The 17,459-nt window shown below is 47.6% G+C and overlaps 1 protein-coding gene and 1 long non-coding RNA gene across 12 annotated transcripts in view; one reads left to right on the top strand and one right to left on the bottom strand.

The window, feature by feature from the left end:
* The window catches only part of CELF4 (CUGBP Elav-like family member 4), an 888,080-nt gene that overhangs the window by 540,709 nt on the left and 329,912 nt on the right, over nucleotides 1-17,459 (bottom strand). The window lies entirely within an intron of this gene.
* On the top strand, nucleotides 5,547-16,053 carry LOC136788411 (uncharacterized). The gene is made up of 2 exons (XR_010827207.1): nucleotides 5,547-12,185; nucleotides 15,268-16,053. It is a non-coding gene; the product is annotated as an uncharacterized lncRNA (long non-coding RNA).

Below are 17,459 nucleotides of genomic sequence, written 5' to 3'. Positions count from 1 at the left end.
TGCCTGTCCCTCCTGAAGAGCCGATAGCCAGGCATTGCAGCACTCCAGTCGTGGGAGCGGTCCCACCACATCTCCGTGATGGCAACCAAGTCGTAGCCTGCCTGCTGCACAATGGCTTCCAGCTCCTCCTGTTTGTTACCCATGCTGCGTGCATTAGTGTAGATGCACTTCAGCTGGGCCATCGCCTTCTTCCCCAGCCTAGCCATTGTTTCCCCCGGCACAGCTCCAACAAGCCTTGTTTGAGCCCTGTCCCCCTTCTTACCTAGTTTAAAGCTCTCTCTATGAGCCCCGCCAGCTCCTGGCCTAGGATCCGTTTTCCCCTTGGAGATAGAGACCCATCTGGGGCCATCAGGCCGGGTGCCGAGTAAAGCTCCCCATGGTGAAAAAACCCAAAATTTCTGTGCTGGCACCAGCCTCTGAGCCACCTATTAACCACATGAGCTTTCCGTGTCCTCTCCGTGCCTCTCCCTTCCCCCGTAGGGATAGACGAAAACACCACCTGCACTCCCGCTCCCTCCACCAATCGTCCCAGCCCCCTATAGTCCTGTTTGATGGCCCTGAGGCTTCTCTTTTCAACATCATCGCTGCCAGCCTGGACTATCAAAAGCGGGTAATAGTCAGAGGGGCGAACCAGGTTTGGAAGCTTCCTGGTAACGTCTCTGACCCTGGCCCCAGGGAGGCAGCAGACTTCCCTATGTGTGGGGTCAGGCCGACAAATAGGGCCCTCCGTTCCCCTGAGGAGGGAGCCGCCCACAACAATCACCCTTCTTTCTTTCTTGGTGGAGGCAGTCCTGAGGCGTGGAGTCAACTTCCTCACCTCAGGCATCCTCCCGGGTAGGCTTCCTACCTCATCCTCACCCACGGGTCTCTCGAGCTCCAGGACCTCAAACCTATTGTTCAAGGGCACCTGGGAAGGCGGCGCCGGCAGGGGAGGGCATCTCCTGCGAGGTCGAGCAGGGACCTGCCTCCATTCCTCCTCAACTCACAGGTCCCCTCCCTCTGCCCGATGGCAACAGGGCAGGGGGTCCACCCCCCTTTGGGGCGTCTCACCCTGGTCCCTCTCCCTCCGGTCCTGCAGGGAGTCACTCCACCAGTCTATCTCCCGCTCGCACTCCCTGATATCCCTCAGTCTCTGCACCTCTTCCTTGAGTTCCGCCACCATGCGGACCAGGTCGTCCACCTGCTCGCACCTCACGCAAGCAGTCTCCCTGCCTCCTGCCGATGGCAGCAAGAGGCTCATACACTCCCCGCATCCGGAGACCTGAACTGCCGCATGTTTGGACGGGCAGTCGGTCTGGGTGTGCACTGACTTCCTAGAGAAGGCACCGTGCCTGGTGGAGACCATTGTAGCCCAGCTGACAGGAGAGTGCCGTTAGAGGAATTGTCCCTATGGGCGGGTGTGAGCGCTCCGCCCTGCCTGCGCCAACTGCCTCGCTAACTGCCGCGTCACTCCCACCGCGTCACTCCCTGTTTGCCGGCCCTGGTCGCTCGCGCTCCCTAAGGGCTGCCTTTGAACGGCCGGGGGGAGGAGCTGTCGCTGACGCTGCTGGCCCCGCCTACGCCTCGTCAGCCTCCCTCACGAGGGCTGCCGGTGCCTGGCGGCTCCCTCACGTAGGCTCGATGCCCGAAAAATAGCCCTGCCTGTCCCGATCCCGCGCTCCGCTGCAGCACACGTCTGCCCCGGAGCCGGTCGCCTCGGCAAGTGGCTCTGAAAAGGCGGTGGTGCCCGATTTAAAAGGCCCGCCGCTGACGCTGTCGCTGACGCTGACGCTGCTGGCCCCGCCTACGCCTCGTCAGCCTCCCTCACGAGGGCTGCCGGTGCCTGGCGGCTCCCTCACGTAGGCTCGATGCCCGAAGAATAGCCCTGCCTGTCCCGATCCCGCGCTCCGCTGCAGCACGCGTCTGCCCCGGAGCCGGTCGCCTCGGCAAGTGGCTCTGAAAAGGCGGTGGTGCCCGATTTAAAAGGCCTGCCGCTGACGCTGTCGCTGTCGCTGACGCTGCTGGCCCCGCCTACGCCTCATCAGCCTCCCTCGCGAGGGCTGCCGGTGCCTGGCGGCTCCCTCACGTAGGCTCGATGCCCGAAAAATAGCCCTGCCTGTCCCGATCCCGCGCTCCGCTGCAGCACGCGTCTGCCCCGGAGCCGGTCGCCTCGGCAAGTGGCTCTGAAAAGGCGGTGGTGCCCGATTTAAAAGGCCCGCCGCTGACGCTGTCGCTGACGCTGCTGGCCCCGCCTACGCCTCGTCAGCCTCCCTCACGAGGGCTGCCGGTGCCTGGCGGCTCCCTCACGTAGGCTCGATGCCCGAAGAATAGCCCTGCCTGTCCCGATCCCGCGCTCCGCTGCAGCACGCGTCTGCCCCGGAGCCGGTCGCCTCGGCAAGTGGCTCTGAAAAGGCGGTGGTGCCCGATTTAAAAGGCCCGCCGCTGTCGCTGACGCTGACGCTGCTGGCCCCGCCTACGCCTCGTCAGCCTCCCTCACGAGGGCTGCCGGTGCCTGGCGGCTCCCTCACGTAGGCTCGATGCCCGAAAAATAGCCCTGCCTGTCCCGATCCCGCGCTCCGCTGCAGCACGCGTCTGCCCCGGAGCCGGTCGCCTCGGCAAGTGGCTCTGAAAAGGCGGTGGTGCCCGATTTAAAAGGCCCGCCGCTGACGCTGTCGCTGACGCTGACGCTGCTGGCCCCGCCTACGCCTCGTCAGCCTCCCTCACGAGGGCTGCCGGTGCCTGGCGGCTCCCTCACGTAGGCTCGATGCCCGAAGAATAGCCCTGCCTGTCCCGATCCCGCGCTCCGCTGCAGCACGCATCTGCCCCGGAGCCGGTCGCCTCGGCAAGTGGCTCTGAAAAGGCGGTGGTGCCCGATTTAAAAGGCCTGCCGCTGACGCTGTCGCTGACGCTGACGCTGCTGGCCCCGCCTACGCCTCGTCAGCCTCCCTCACGAGGGCTGCCGGTGCCTGGCGGCTCGATACAGATATCGGTCACAGATACAGCTGTCATAAAACTTAAATACAACAGTCATCCTTTCATTTCCAGCTAGCTATTTGATTTCCCTTCTATTATTATTGTTGCTTTTATTAGGAATTCACTAGGACTCCTGCTTCATGTCTCAGCTTAAGGCCAAGTACTGCAGCATCCACTTGCACTTTCAAGCGCTATGTCAATTTATTTAAGTACATATTCCTCTTAAAGTTTTGGTCTTCAGGTAGCGAAAGTGAAATGACTAAAATATGTTATATCTCTCAATATATTTATACATATATGTAAGTACAAATGTACGGAGCTGTAACTGTGTGCATGTATACAGATAAACATACCTATTAATCCACCCATGTACGTTCACACCCACACATAGAAAGAAGCCCATTTCTATAACCTTAAATCTGAGGAAAAGCTTTTGGTGGGCTGGAGAGCTGTGTATAGCGAATGAGAGCCTTCCCCGTGGTAGGAAGCAGGATAAAAAACGACCATAAGCTCCTGAGCTGTGGGTAGCTCTGCACCCCAGCACCACCAGGCGCTGTTTCTCCACCACCCTTTGGCACAAAGTGAGAGCGAATTTCACCTCTTTACTCTAGGCTGCCTCTTGGTGAGGCGGGCAGCGTGTCTGCCCAGGACATCCTCCAAACCCTGCAGGTAGGGGGATGCCAGCAGCCTCTGGGACCCCAAATCCCCAGGGGCAGGCCCTCGCCTCCCCCCTCGTGGGGCTCCTGCCCGCCTGGCCCTGCCACACCACGTCCCGCGCGGGGCCAACTGGCCGCACTCAGCAGCGCCAGCTAATAACTTCTGAAGCTGAAAGCAGCTTTTGGCTCCATTTCCACGTAAGTCAGTCTTACTTAGTATTCGTCAGACCCCTATCCCCTGCCCTCCTTCCTCGGGCATAATTGGCCTCTCATTATTTGCACATTATGGAGATATATCACTTATTCGGAGCATTGCAGAGTCAGGCGAAACAAGGAGTGTGTGCTCCCTGCCTGTGCTCTCGGTGTCTCGCACACAAATTGCTCCTCTTTCTTTATGGTGGAAAACAAAACCAAACCCCAAGCCCCAAACAAACAAAAGCCAAGGATGCAAGTTTCAGACAGCAAGCGAGCAGCACGGCACTATATCAAGCTGGATTTATGACATCCCAGAGTGTAGGACAATTCCTTAAAATGCACTCACAGTCCGGAAAGTGACTCTGTATAAAATGCCATCTGGGGTTTCCATATTTTATTCTCTCTCTCTCATAGTGTTTCCAGGTTGAGTTTGTTAAGTCAGAAAGATTTTTTTTTTTCCCCTTGCAAGCCTCAGCTCTGCCATGCTCCCCTAAAGACGGGTTATGTATTATCGAGCTCTTACATCAGCTTAGAGGAGAAAGATCCTGCCAAAAAACGCAGTTTGATTGTTTTCACCCTTATACGTTGTGTCTGTCACCTCACAAACCATTGAATTTCTTTCAAAATGCAACGTGGGTCTAAATACACCGATATTCGTTTGCACCTACTTCACTTGGGGAAAATTATTTTAAGCAAAGAGGTAGAGAAGTGGACTGATTTTGCAGATGTTTTACAGCTGAATCACATAAACCTGCCATTTTGATTTTTTTTTTATTACGAGAAACTAACACAGTATCTAAACATATTTAAATCTGAAAACTGTAAAGATATATTACAGTCAAACTGAAATATTTATTTTATTGTGCTGAGGAAACATACTGCCATTGTGCTAGTAGGGCTAGACGATTTCATTTGGGTCAACATTTAAAAAACATTTTTGTTTAGTCAGAAAGAATAAAACCATGAAAAATTAATTGTTCTTTGCTAACTGTAATGCTCAAGTTTGGAAACGTGAGGAATGAGAAGGAATCAACGATGGAGCCTGGTGCAGCACAATGGAGAAAAAAAATGTAATGTCTTAATTAAAAAATACGAATGTAACTTTTATTGTGTAGAATTCCCTATAGAATAGCTCGGATCTTCCTCGCAGTGACTTCTAATAGCTACTTAGAAAGCTGGCCCCAACATCAGTACAATTATGATCTCGCTGGATAGCTAAAGTGAAACAAGAGGCGTCTCTTTGTGCATTGAGCCTTTAATTAAGCAATAATAAATGAGTTCTACCCATAGTTCTGCATGCCATGCTTTGACTTAAGAAATATAAAGACTGAGGAGCTGTGATTCGTGTTCAAATATAATGCATGGTTGGTAACATCCAAACTGATCAGAGAGGGGAGCCAAGGTCCTGATATAACCCAACCATTCATCACTTATCATCTCTAACCTCTTGATTCACAGATTCACAGATTTCTCTAGGTTGGAAGAGACCTCAAGATCATCGAGTCCAACCTCCGACCCAACACTAAGTACTCCACTAAACCATATCCCTAAGCTCTACATCTAAACGTCTTTTAAAGACCTCCAGGGATGGTGACTCCACCACCTCCCTGGGCAGCCCGTTCCAATGCTTAATAACCCTTTCGGTAAAGAAGTACTTCCTAACATCCAACCTAAAACTCCCCTGTCGCAACTTTAGCCCATTCCCCCTTGTCCTGTCACTAGGCACGTGGGAGAATAGACCAACAGGGCACCCCTCCCTCTTTTGGTAATAGGTTAATTAATTACCAATTTAGAAGTAATCTTACAAATCAGCTGTTTCCCTTGATAAGAATTAATTGCAGATACTTTTGGGGGAGGAACACATTAAATGGACCTTTCTTTAACAGCAAATATCATCAGAAGGCAGATGAGGAGCAAGGCTCCTTGAGTGGTTCCAGAGATAGGAGAATTGTCTGAATCCTCTTTGGTGGGGCTATGAATGATAATGAAACTCATTAATTTTATTTATTGAGGAATTACCAAGGTTGTGATAAAACTGCTATAAGCTCATTTGTAAGCCTCCTAGCCCACCCATGTTCGGCTTCCTCGGAAGCAGAAGCCTTCTCCACTCCTCCTTCTGGTTGGGGATTTAAATGCAGCCCAGTTTACTTTGCAGTGAAATAACCCAGCCTTCAATTATCGTGGACAGGATTCCTGCCACTGAAGCTTAGGTAACTTTAAGGTAGATGCCTAGGCTCCTCCTGGAACTAATGGAGGTCTCTTCAATCTCTTCATGTGACAAACTGCAAGTGTCCACTTTAGGATGTCCTGCCTACCTCCCCACTGGCTCTAAAGGCAGCCTTGAGTCACTTGCTCAAATGAAGACGCATATTTTAGGCAGACCACTCTTTTTGAGTGGCATTCAACTTGACTGTTTTACCATATGAGAATCACCTTGCAAGTGCCTACTCCTCTCCACCGACCCCAGAGCTTGTTGGTAGATACAGGTGCTTATACCACGGCATGTCTGTATTTGCTTGGGTGAATCCCAGCCTAGATAGTCTGCCAACCATCTGCCCACTGCCACAGGTTCTTTAACAGAACAGAGCTGACGTTTGATGTGCTTGAAAACTACTTCCACTAGATTATTTCACTATGTTGAGACTGAGCTCTCATCATGATTGACCACAGACTTAGTGCAATGTTTGAAGTATAAGGTAATCATAACAATAGCTGGTGTCAGACTGCAAAACTGAGTCCCAGAGCCAGACCTTAGAAATGCAAGCTTCTTGCTTTCAGTCTTTGAAATCTGAGATCATGTGAAAATCAGGTACCAGCTACAAAGAGCTCAGTGAATCTAGATCTAAACTCCTCCAGAGTTGGTAGGGCTTTTCACAAGCAGAATCGAATCTTCTCTAATAAGAATTCAAACTCGCCAGACCTCCTGATGTTTATCCATTACTAGAAAAATATATGCTTCATTTCCCATTCCCATTAACATGGATAGCTGTGGCAAAGGTGCATGAGAACCAGCAGGTTTATAGATCTGAAGCCATATGAATTATCAGCAAGATGCTCCAAATCCACTGGGGTCCGATATTACATCTCCTGCACAGAGCCATCATGAGGTCTATGCATCACTTGAATCCTACCTAAGCACTCAGCTGGGCTCTGCCCTCTCATATCCTGTGCTACAATGAGATCAACCCAAACTGTTCTAACCATCAGCAATATCTGGTTCAAAATTTTCAGGACAGATTTTAAGATTGGTTCTTATTTTGTAGTGGAGAGTTTGTTTACTTTTTACAATAACTAAGTAAATTAAAGAGTGGCATATAAACGAGTCTTAAACTTCATCATCATATTCTCCCACTGGGTAAATATTAGACTGATGACCTGATTCTTTTCCTCCCATCGCATTTTGGGCTTTAGTTGGTCAGAAAGAACTGGCTGCAGAAAGCGGCATAACAAACACCACAAAGTCACAGACGCTGATGGTTTTGTTACAAAAGCATTTGCTGCTAGGAATATGAACAGCACTGTTACTATTTCTAAATGCAGCACAGTTCCTAAAATGTTTTCCCTAGAGCCATACAAACCTGTTGTTGCAAGAAAATGCATGTTAAATTGTACATGTAAAGTGGAAATCAGAGGATCACGTCACCGAATTTGGGAGAAGATAGACTTGAAAGCTGCTCTTGGTGTCGGGCAGCTTCAGCCGAAGACAGCGCTGGCCCCAGCACCCCAGCCCTTGGGCCCCTCTTGCCACCCCCTTCCCGCAGCAGGGACAGAAGGGCTGCTCCGGCAAAATGTGGTAATGGCGCAGTGAGGACCTCAAACCTCTTCACACGCAGCTTGGTCTTATCTGCTCCCAGCTCTGCAAGCCCAAAGCCCGTTCATCTGCCTGTCAGGTGCCAGCCCAGATATCTGCATGAGTAATCACTGCAGATCCCAAACGGTGCGTGTGACTTAGATGCCACTTTCTCCCTCGCTTCTCCTTTCCCAAATAAAAATGACACGGCTGCTATTTTCACCTGTTCCCCAGAAGAGACATCCAAAAGCACTTTCCTGTCTACTTATCACCTCTTCTTTCTGCTCAGAGCCTTTCTGCGCACCAGGAAGGAAACTCTGGCAGCTGGGCATTCAGTGCATACACCCTCACTTTCCTGAGGTTGCTTACAAAAACTTTTCAGTGGAGGATGCTGAATGTTACCAGGGAACGTACTCAGTCATTAAAACAAAGCTACAAAGAAACCGCAGGAGATATCACAGGTTTACAACCTGTGCTACGAACCAGAGACCCCCCACAAACACATTTTCTTGCTCCACGAAGCCAGCCAGCCAGCCTCGTTAGCCCAGCTTGCGGCAGGGCTCTGCAGAGGGGCTCAGGGCAAGGTGTGGGACAGCGCAGGTGCCCAGCAGATGGAATCAGCCACCAAGGTGGTGTGAGCATGAGCAGGAGGAGAGGTGGGCCTGGAGACCACCACGGCGCTGGGCCTGGCCACCCACTCCCGTAGTGGCCGATGTGCCGGTGTCCCCACAGGGGCAGCCCCACGCACAGCACTCAGCCCGTTGGGCAGTGTTGTGTGTGGGGTAAAAGAAACTTCTTCCTGACCCCTGCAGGCAATCAGTTTACACCCTGAAGCATGAGATTTGATTAGACTCATTATCTCAGCTTACATAACTGTAAACGTTATTAATGGTAATAAAATAATCTAGCCTGTTTTAATAATACAGCCACAGTATTTTTCTCGATGACCTCCCGTGGCTGTAAATCCCACAGGGGACTGGCAAATGGCACAGTGGTTCTTTTTATTTATTCCAAATTTGCCAGCCATTAATTTCACCAAGTCACCCCTTGTTCTCCCATTATGGGATGGAGTGAGAAGAAGCAGATTAGGTCCGAGCACACCTTTCCTAACACCAAATGCAAACATCTCCAAGTCGGATCAACAAGTTTGGGAGCAGACAACACCAGGCCTTCGGGCCTTCGGATTCACCTTGGGATTCACTCCCTAGCTGTCACCTAACATATTCCCGTGATATCATGGGACCAGGCCTGTGCTCTTTAAAACCCACCATGCAGTTAAGGAGATTAAGTAAATTAGACTTGAACTCATCATTTGCTTGAAGCCTAAGCAAGAGTTTGGGCTTCCAAGTATCCCAGAGTGGCAACAACTGCTCTGATCTCTGCGGAGAGGTCTTGCAAGAGCTGGAGATGGCCAAAAACTCCTCTAAAGAGAGCTACAAGAGGTGAAAGAAGCTTCTGTCTAATCTTATGCAAAGAAGAGGCTGGGTACATCAGACAAGGAATGAGAGAACAACCTATTCCTAGTCTTGCCTGCAGCAGATCGCACCTACCAATGCAATTTTTATGGAAATGCTGTGAATCCGCTCCTGTATCCATGTTTTTTAATACACTGGTTTGTGTTTGAACACAAAGTAAGGGGTGATTTGAAGAGCAGAGGAGTAATGAGGAATTACTACTTTACTGTGCTTCTGCACATGGTGCTGTGCTGCATTCTCACTTAGGATGTGGGAGGAAGCACAACTCAGCCTTTTCTTGTAAAGATACAATGATATAATTTATGTTTTGCTTTTTTTTTTTAATTTTTTAAGTAGTTTTTGCCTGCTGGGTAAAAATACCCAATGTAAACATTTGCTCACTGTCACAACTGAGGCTGTCCTTAAATGACTAAACCAAAACGAGCCTGGTTAATAGTAGAAGGTCAACGTGGGGGTCGTGTTGTTGGTTGGCCTACCGTAATACACGCCTCAGATTAAACTTTGATTTGTGCCACACATGGCCAAGCCCTTCCATTTCTTGTTTCTCCAATTTATGGTCTTCAACTGGTAGTAGAGCTATTATGAATCAAACAAGAAATTGGGGTATAGAATTGCGCTGGTTTGTAGGAAAGAGGGCAATTCTTCAGAGGCCGAGTCAGGGGCAGGGAAAGGGCACCAGCCAGCGTGGCAGCGGGATGAGGGGAGGATTTGCTCTGTGCAGCGTGATTACGGTACTTGCCCACCAATAACAGCACATACACAGAGGCTCCCATCCCACAAGCTGTTCCTTCCTGATGTGGGAATAACTACTAACAAGCTATTCAACTTTCTGGGAAAGCAGGGCTTGGGAGTATTGAAAAATAAATTACAATATGTAGAAAGAGAAGTCAAGTATTTAAGGCATCTAATGTCTGAGGGAAAATGAAGAATAAATCCAGAGAGGATTCAGGGAATTGTTGAAAACTAAGAAAGAACTAAAAAGTTTTAAGAGAAAGTGTTTTTTTAAGGAATCAGGAGCCATGAAGTCTGAGGGAAAATGGATACTCCCTGATGGGAGAGAAATGCTGAATAAAGCACCAATGAGGCAAATATTAATTGTTTTACATCAAGAGAGTCATTGGGAGGTGCAAGCAATGTGTGATGTTGTGCTAAGACAGTATGTCTGTGTAGGAATATACACTTCAGTGAAGCAAATATGCAGAGGATGTACCATATGTCAAAAGGTAAATAAAAAGGTCATCCGTAACCCACCAAGATGGGGACGGGAGCCAGGGATTCGACCTTTCCGAAGTGTACAGGTAGACTTTACTGAGTTACCAAAAGCAGGGAGGCTTAAGTACTTGTTTGTCCTAGTTGACCACGTGACTGGATGTGTGTAAGCTTTCCCCTTGGTATCTGCCACTGAGAACACGGTGGCTAAGGTATCACTAGAGCAAATAGTCCCTAGATATGGGATAGCTGAAAACATTGATTCAGATCAAGGAAGTCATTTCACTTCACAAGTACTGCAAGGGTTAATGCAGGCCTTAGAGATTGAGTGGGATTTTTACACCCCCTGGCACCCCTTCTCTTCTGAGAAGGTAAAGCGAATGAACCAGACATTAAAGAAGCAATTAACTAAGTTAGTGTTAGAAACCCAACTTCCTTGGGTAAAATGCTTACCTTTAGCACTCCTCCAGGTTCAAACAGCACCAAGAAAGGATATAGGAATTTCACCATATGAGATGCTGTTTGGATTACCCTATCTGGGCAGAAGGGGTGAGATACCACAATTCGAAACAAGAGAGTTTTCTTAAGAACTGTATTCTGGGGTTGTCCTCTTCTTTGTCATCTCTCAGGACTCGTGGGTTGTTGGCTCAAACCCCCACCACCATCAACCAGGAAATTGGGTCCTGATTCGGACCTGGAAAGGATCAAAACTCCGGCCGGAATGGGAAGGACCATTCCAAGTACTACTAACCACTAAAAAAGACATAAGAACTGCGGAAAAAAGTTGGACTCACTATACTCGAGTGAAAGCACCCGTCGACCCTAGTACCTGGGAAGCTGTTTTTACAGAAGACTTGTTGAAAGTTAAAATCAAAAAGAAAAATCTCAGAGTCTGAGCTGGATAAAAGCTTACAATTGTAAACTAACCTTTTATTTTCACAGGTAACTAATGAGTGTGACTTGCGACTGAGAGAAAGGACAGACCTATAGCGAATCAAAGTGCTCCCAAGGGGTTTTTGTTCTAGTAGTAGTGTACATCTTATTCTTTGTATTGATAATTATTTGGAAACCTAAGGGTTAAAAATAATGACAGGGAACAATCAACTATTAATTTTGTTTTTAGTGATTGTAGGCCTCAGAGAAGGCCTTGGTCAATTGGCAACTTGGAAAAGGCATGACCAGATAATAGCAAAGACTGGATACCCCATCAAAATATGGGTGAATGTGACAGAGGGTTATGTACTGTGATAAATTAGCGGGTGTTTGTTCATTGTCTTTAAAAGGAATTCAGAGAATCTGCTGAGAAGATAAGGTTTTGCAATTTACGACCTTGTTAAGGGGAAGACTAAGCAAGTAGATAGTGGGGAGGGGGTGTTGGATAAACATCCTTGGTAAAACAAAGACTGTGAAATACTGTTTGCTGCTTTTGCTTTTGCTACCCTTGAACACGAGCACAACGCATGATCATTGAAAGAAACAGAACGAACTGCACAGCTTCAGAAGATTCAACAAGTCCTGACAAGCCGAAACTTGGATGCTGACAAGCCGAACTTGGATGCTATAAAACGGCGACACTGAAAAGGGAAAGTTGCGTGCTGTGGTGGAGCGGAGACTCCCCAGATGCACAGCACTGTTTTGCTTGTACCTGCTTACTTAATTAATAAATTATCTTCGACCAGAAAATTGCGTGGTCTCGCTTATAACAAATTTGGTGCCGTGACTCGGATGAAGGCAAATTGACTGAGGACCCTTTCGGGGGAGGCGCCCCACCGATTTCGGCGGCCCCTGGAACGGAAAGCCTCACTCGAGCCCTTCACCGACGAACCCTAAAATTAGGCAGAAGCAAATAAAACCGGTAACCCCAAGCAATCTTTGTGCACGAAGACCGAACGAAGACCCACGGGGTGGGTAAGTATAGGCCGGTGATCCGTTCGGTTGGGGTTGGTGATCCCGGAGTGCGTCTGTGTGAGACGTCCAATTGCGGACGAAGTGAGTGCGGACCCCTCAGTAGTGCGGTTCCCACATCCCGCGAGGGACTGGGCCACGACCAGGGGGAAGCGGCTCTGTGTGTGTGTGAAGGCACTCCAGAAGATGGGACAGAAGAAGAGTAAGCCTTCTGGTCCCATGGGTGGGGCAATGCCTAGTGCTAGGTTGCCCCCTATTCCCCCAGATAGTCCACTGGGGTTAATGATTAAGAATTGGAGTGATTCCCCTTTTAGGCAGGGAAAGGATAAAGTAAAAATGATTCATTATTGTGTTGAAGTTTGGGGAGGTAGGCAAATTATTGGCCCATATCTAGGTCGTTTGAAGACTGGGTTTGTCAAGCCTTAAATGTTTATGTAAATGCAAAGGAACCTTTTTGTTTAGAGGAGAGCGAATATGCGAGCCTTTGGATTGGCTCAGAGAATCGAGTTAATCTGTACCCTCTGTACCCTTTAAAAGAAAAAGGAGGGGCAAAATTACAAATTGTGGAGCAAGAGATAAAGTACCTGGGTCACCAGATAAGTAAGGGGACTAAGAAGTTAGACCCGGGCAGAATCAGTGGAATATTGGTTTTTGCGTCCCCGCGAACTAAAAGGCAGGTACGGCAACTGTTAGGGTTGACCGGATACTGTAGACAATGGATAGAAGATTACAGTGGAAAGGTTAAATTTTAATATAACAAGCCGAATAAGGATGGATTACTCAAATGGACAAAAGAAGATGAGGAACGACTGAACAAGTTAAAGGAGGAACTAGTACGCCCCCCCCAGTGTTAAGCTTACCAGATTTAAGGAGGCCGTTTTGTTTGTTTTGTTTTTTTTGTGAACAGCGCAGAAGGCATGGCATACGGAGTGCTGGCCCAAGAATGGGCAGGGAGTAAAAAACCTGTGGCCTATTTGTCTAAATTATTGGATCCGGTTAGCCGGGGTTGGCCAAACTGTTTGCAGGTAGTGGTAGCTGCTGCCTTGTTAGTGGAAGAAGCACAGAAGATCACTTTTGGGGGGGAAATCAAGGTAATATCTCTACACAATATACGCGGGGTACTGCAACAGAAGGCAGAGAAATGGATCACTGACGCCAGATTATTAAAATATGAAGGAATTTTGATTTCCTCTCCAAAATTAACATTAGAAACAACCTCCCTACAGAACCCTGCTCAATTTCTTTATGGGGAACCAAATGAGTCCTTAGGACATGATTGCCTCTGAAATATAGAAGAGCAAACGGAATTACCCATCGGTGAACAGATATATGTGAATGGTTCCTCGAGAGTAGTCGAGGGAAAGCAAAAATCAGGATACGCGTTAGTAAACGGGAAAACATTTGAGATAGTGGAATCTGGACCTTTGAGCCCTAGCTGGTCCGCCCAAGCTTGCGAGCTATATGCCATATTGCTGGCCCTAAAATTGTTGAAAAATAAAAGCGGTACAATATATACAGATTCAAAATATGCTTATGGGGTAGTACATACATTTGGTAAAATATGGGAAGAAAGGGGGCTCATCAATTCACAAGGAAAGGGTTTAATACATCAGGAATTGATTACCCAGGTTTTACAAGCTATCAGAGAGCCCAAAGAAATTGCCTTAGTACATATAAAAGGGCATCAAAAAGGCCTCACCCCTCAGGTTAGGGGTAATAATCTAGCAGATCAGGAGGCAAAAAGGGCAGCATTAATGAGTATAAGAATTATAAGAACGAAGGAGGATTGCCCAGACTGTGGGAAATACTTAATACTTATACTTAATACTTAATATATAATAATTAATATAATAATTAATAATATAACAATATATGAATAATATATAATAATGCTTAATATAATACTTAATACTGTGGGAAAGACTTAAAGGAATTTCCATGTTATGATTGCTGGAGTGAATGGGGAGTTGATGGGATTGAATGCAATTGTTCTGAGGAAGAAAGCCCGCCTTATAAACTGCTACAAGTGCGGGCCGGCTAACTCCCTGTGGTCGAATGGACCCATTCCCCTCCCCTTACTCTGTTTCACTATTACAGAAGAAGACAAGATGACACAAATGGGGGTTCGGAAAAAAAAAAACGATAAAGGGAAATGGGTACTGCCTGATGGACAGGAAGTGTTACCAAAATCAGTAGCTATGAGGGTGCTACGGAGATTTCATGAACAGATGCACTGGGGAACCCAGGCATTGGTGGATCAATTTGCCACAAATTATATGTGTATAGGGATTTATAATATAGCAAAGAGGATCGTAAATGATTGTATAACTTGTCGGAGGGTAAATGCTCAACATATGAGAAAAAGGGTCCCGGGAGGACGAGAATTGGCACATCGACCTTTTGCAAAGATTCAATTAGACTTTACTGAACTTCCAAAAACGGGGCGATATAGATACTTGTTAGTTGTTGTAGACCACCTCACAAACTTTGTTGAAGCATTCCCTACGGCAAGGGCCACAGCTCAAACCGTGGTAAAGATATTATTAGAAAGCATCATACCCAGATACGGGGTAATAGAAGCAATTGACTCTGATCGAGGCCCACACTTTGTGTCAAAGGTATCCCGAGACACGATGAAGGCTCTGGGAATTAAATGGGAATATCACACTCCCTGGCATCCTCAGAGTTCGGGAAAGGTAGAACGAATGAATGGTGAAATTAAAAAGCAACTAACAAAGCTTATGATAGAGACAAAAACCTCCTGGGTGAAATGTTTACCGCTTGCACTATTGAATATCCGGACATAGCCCCGAGCCGATGTCGGAATCTCACCTTTTGAAAGGCTGTATGGTATGCCTTATGATTTAGAGATGCCATCTGATCACCCCCAGGTACAGGATATCCAATTAAAACCTTATTTAATACAGCTTATGAACCAACGGAGGGAGTTGCAAGCAAAAGGCTTGGTGGCTAGATATAGCAATCCATAGGATACAACCTGGAGATAGGGTTCTAATTAAGACATGGAAAGAAACGTCTTTAACACCACGGTGGGGAGGCCCCTATGTTGTTTTACTTATCACAGAGACGGCTATCCGGACGGCTGAGAAGGGGTGAACGCATGCCAGTCGCGTGAAAGGACCGATCCAGAAAAGCGAATGGGAAAAGGACCGATCCAGAAAAGCGAATGGGAAGCGGTCACAGGCCCTGATGACTTAAAGATCACGTTGAAATGAACTCGATAAGTATGGTCTAACTGTCTATGTATCATAAAAAAAGGAGGAGAGGGGACCCTGTTTGATCAGAAAAAGGTCGCGGTTACCTGAGAAACTCCCCTGAAGAACACTGCTGCTGCCGAGAAGAACCTGCACCTTGTAGTTCGCTGCAACCGAACTGACAAGCGAGGCAGAGAGTGAAACGGTGGGGAATTACGTGGCCAGGTAAAGAACTCTGGAAAATGGGCCCTAGCCATTTTTTTTTTTGCGATACATAGTAATGGGTACGATTGTTTACGCTGTTCCTGGGTCTGCGCACCCTCACAAACCTTTTAAATGGAGCCTGATTAGATGGGAAGATCACCATGTTGTTCAGCAGATAACTACTGCTGGGGGACTGATAGGGGAGGCATCATCTATATAAAGAAGGAAGAGACTAAGAGTCCCCAGTGGGTGGGACCAAATCAGAAACTGTCGGGGAGTGTTTTGAGGATTCAGCCTACACAAGCTTTTAGAATGCTAACTCCTTGTTGTGGTTTAACCCGGCTGGCAGCTAAACACCACACAGCCGTTCGCTCACCCTCCCCCCTCCCTCTCTGGGATGGGGGAGAGAAATGGGAAAGTGAAGCCGGTGAGTTGAGATAAAGACAGTTTATTAAGACAGGAATATGATAATAATAATGATAATAGTATTAATAATAATAATGTGTAAGAAACAAGTGATGCACAATGCAATTGCTCACCACCCACTGACCAATGCCCAGCCTATCCCCGAGCAGCCGGCCCCCCACCCCGGCCAGCCACCCCTATATATTGTTCAGCATGACGTCAGATGGTATGGAATACCCCTTTGGCCAGTTTGGGTCAGCTGTCCTGGGTCTGTCCCCTCCCAGCTCCTGCTGCACCCCTAGCCTGCTCGCTGGCAGGACAGAGCGAGAAGCTGAAAAGCCCTTGGCCTGGTGTAAACACTGCTCTGCAACAATTAAAACATCAGCATGTTATCAGCGCTCTTCTCATCCTAATCCAAAACATAGCACCCTACCAGCTACTATGAGGAAAAATTAACTCTGTCCTAACTGGAACCAGGACACTCCTAATAGCCCCAAACCACTGGAGGTTGCTAATAAATCAGTAAACCCAGAGTACGGGATTAGAAATGAAGGGGTGACCGGGAATAACATATGGAGAATCATGAATGCTAGTTATCAGTTGTTGAATCAACCAAATCCAGACGTGCCTAGACCTTGCTGGTTATGTCTTGATATAAGGCCCCCATATTACGACGCCATTGGTGATCTGGGAGAGACCACCCGTTCAAACGAAACCGATCCCCCACAATGCAATTGGGGAAGGGATGTAGGAATAACGTTAACGGAAGTAACTGGGAATGGCAGGTGCGTAGGCACGGTCCCTGGTGAGAAGTTCCATTTATGCAATATTACAGAAAATGTTACACAATTAGACAAAGAAAAATGGTTAATACCAGCAGATAACACCAGATGGGTATGTTCGTCTCTGGGGGTAACTCCATGCTTATCTTTGAAATTGTTCAACTCGTCTCATGATTTCTGTGTACAGGTAGTAATTATCCCAAGGATTCTTTACCATTCTGAGGAGTATATGTACATCCAACATGCTATGGCAAAAAACCACTTAAGGAAGAGAGAGCCTATTACGGCTGTTACTTTAGCCACTCTGATGATTCTGGGGGCTGCAGGAGCCGGAACTGGAATTACCTCTCTGGTAAAACAAAGCCAAGAATTTACATCTTTACGCATTGCTGTAGATGAGGATTTGGCCCGTATCGAGCAATCTATATCAGCTTTAGAGAAATCTGTGCGATCCTTATCTGAAGTAGTACTATAAAATCGTAGGGGATTAGATCTGATTTTTCTACAACAAGGAGGACTGTGTGCAGCCCTACGAGAGAGAAAATTGCGTGGTCTCGCTTATAACATGTACCACAATCCATCATGTTTGATGCTTGCGAGGTGTTAGCTTGTGGAGACTTAAATGCCCAACGGCAACTGAGCAGAGACAACAAATATCTCTGTCCTGAACC

This window comes from Anser cygnoides, chromosome 36 (genome assembly GCF_040182565.1).
Source record: "Anser cygnoides isolate HZ-2024a breed goose chromosome 36, Taihu_goose_T2T_genome, whole genome shotgun sequence".
In the NCBI taxonomy this organism is placed as follows: Eukaryota; Metazoa; Chordata; class Aves; order Anseriformes; family Anatidae; genus Anser; species Anser cygnoides.
This window is presented reverse-complemented; position numbering and strand designations above follow the sequence as displayed.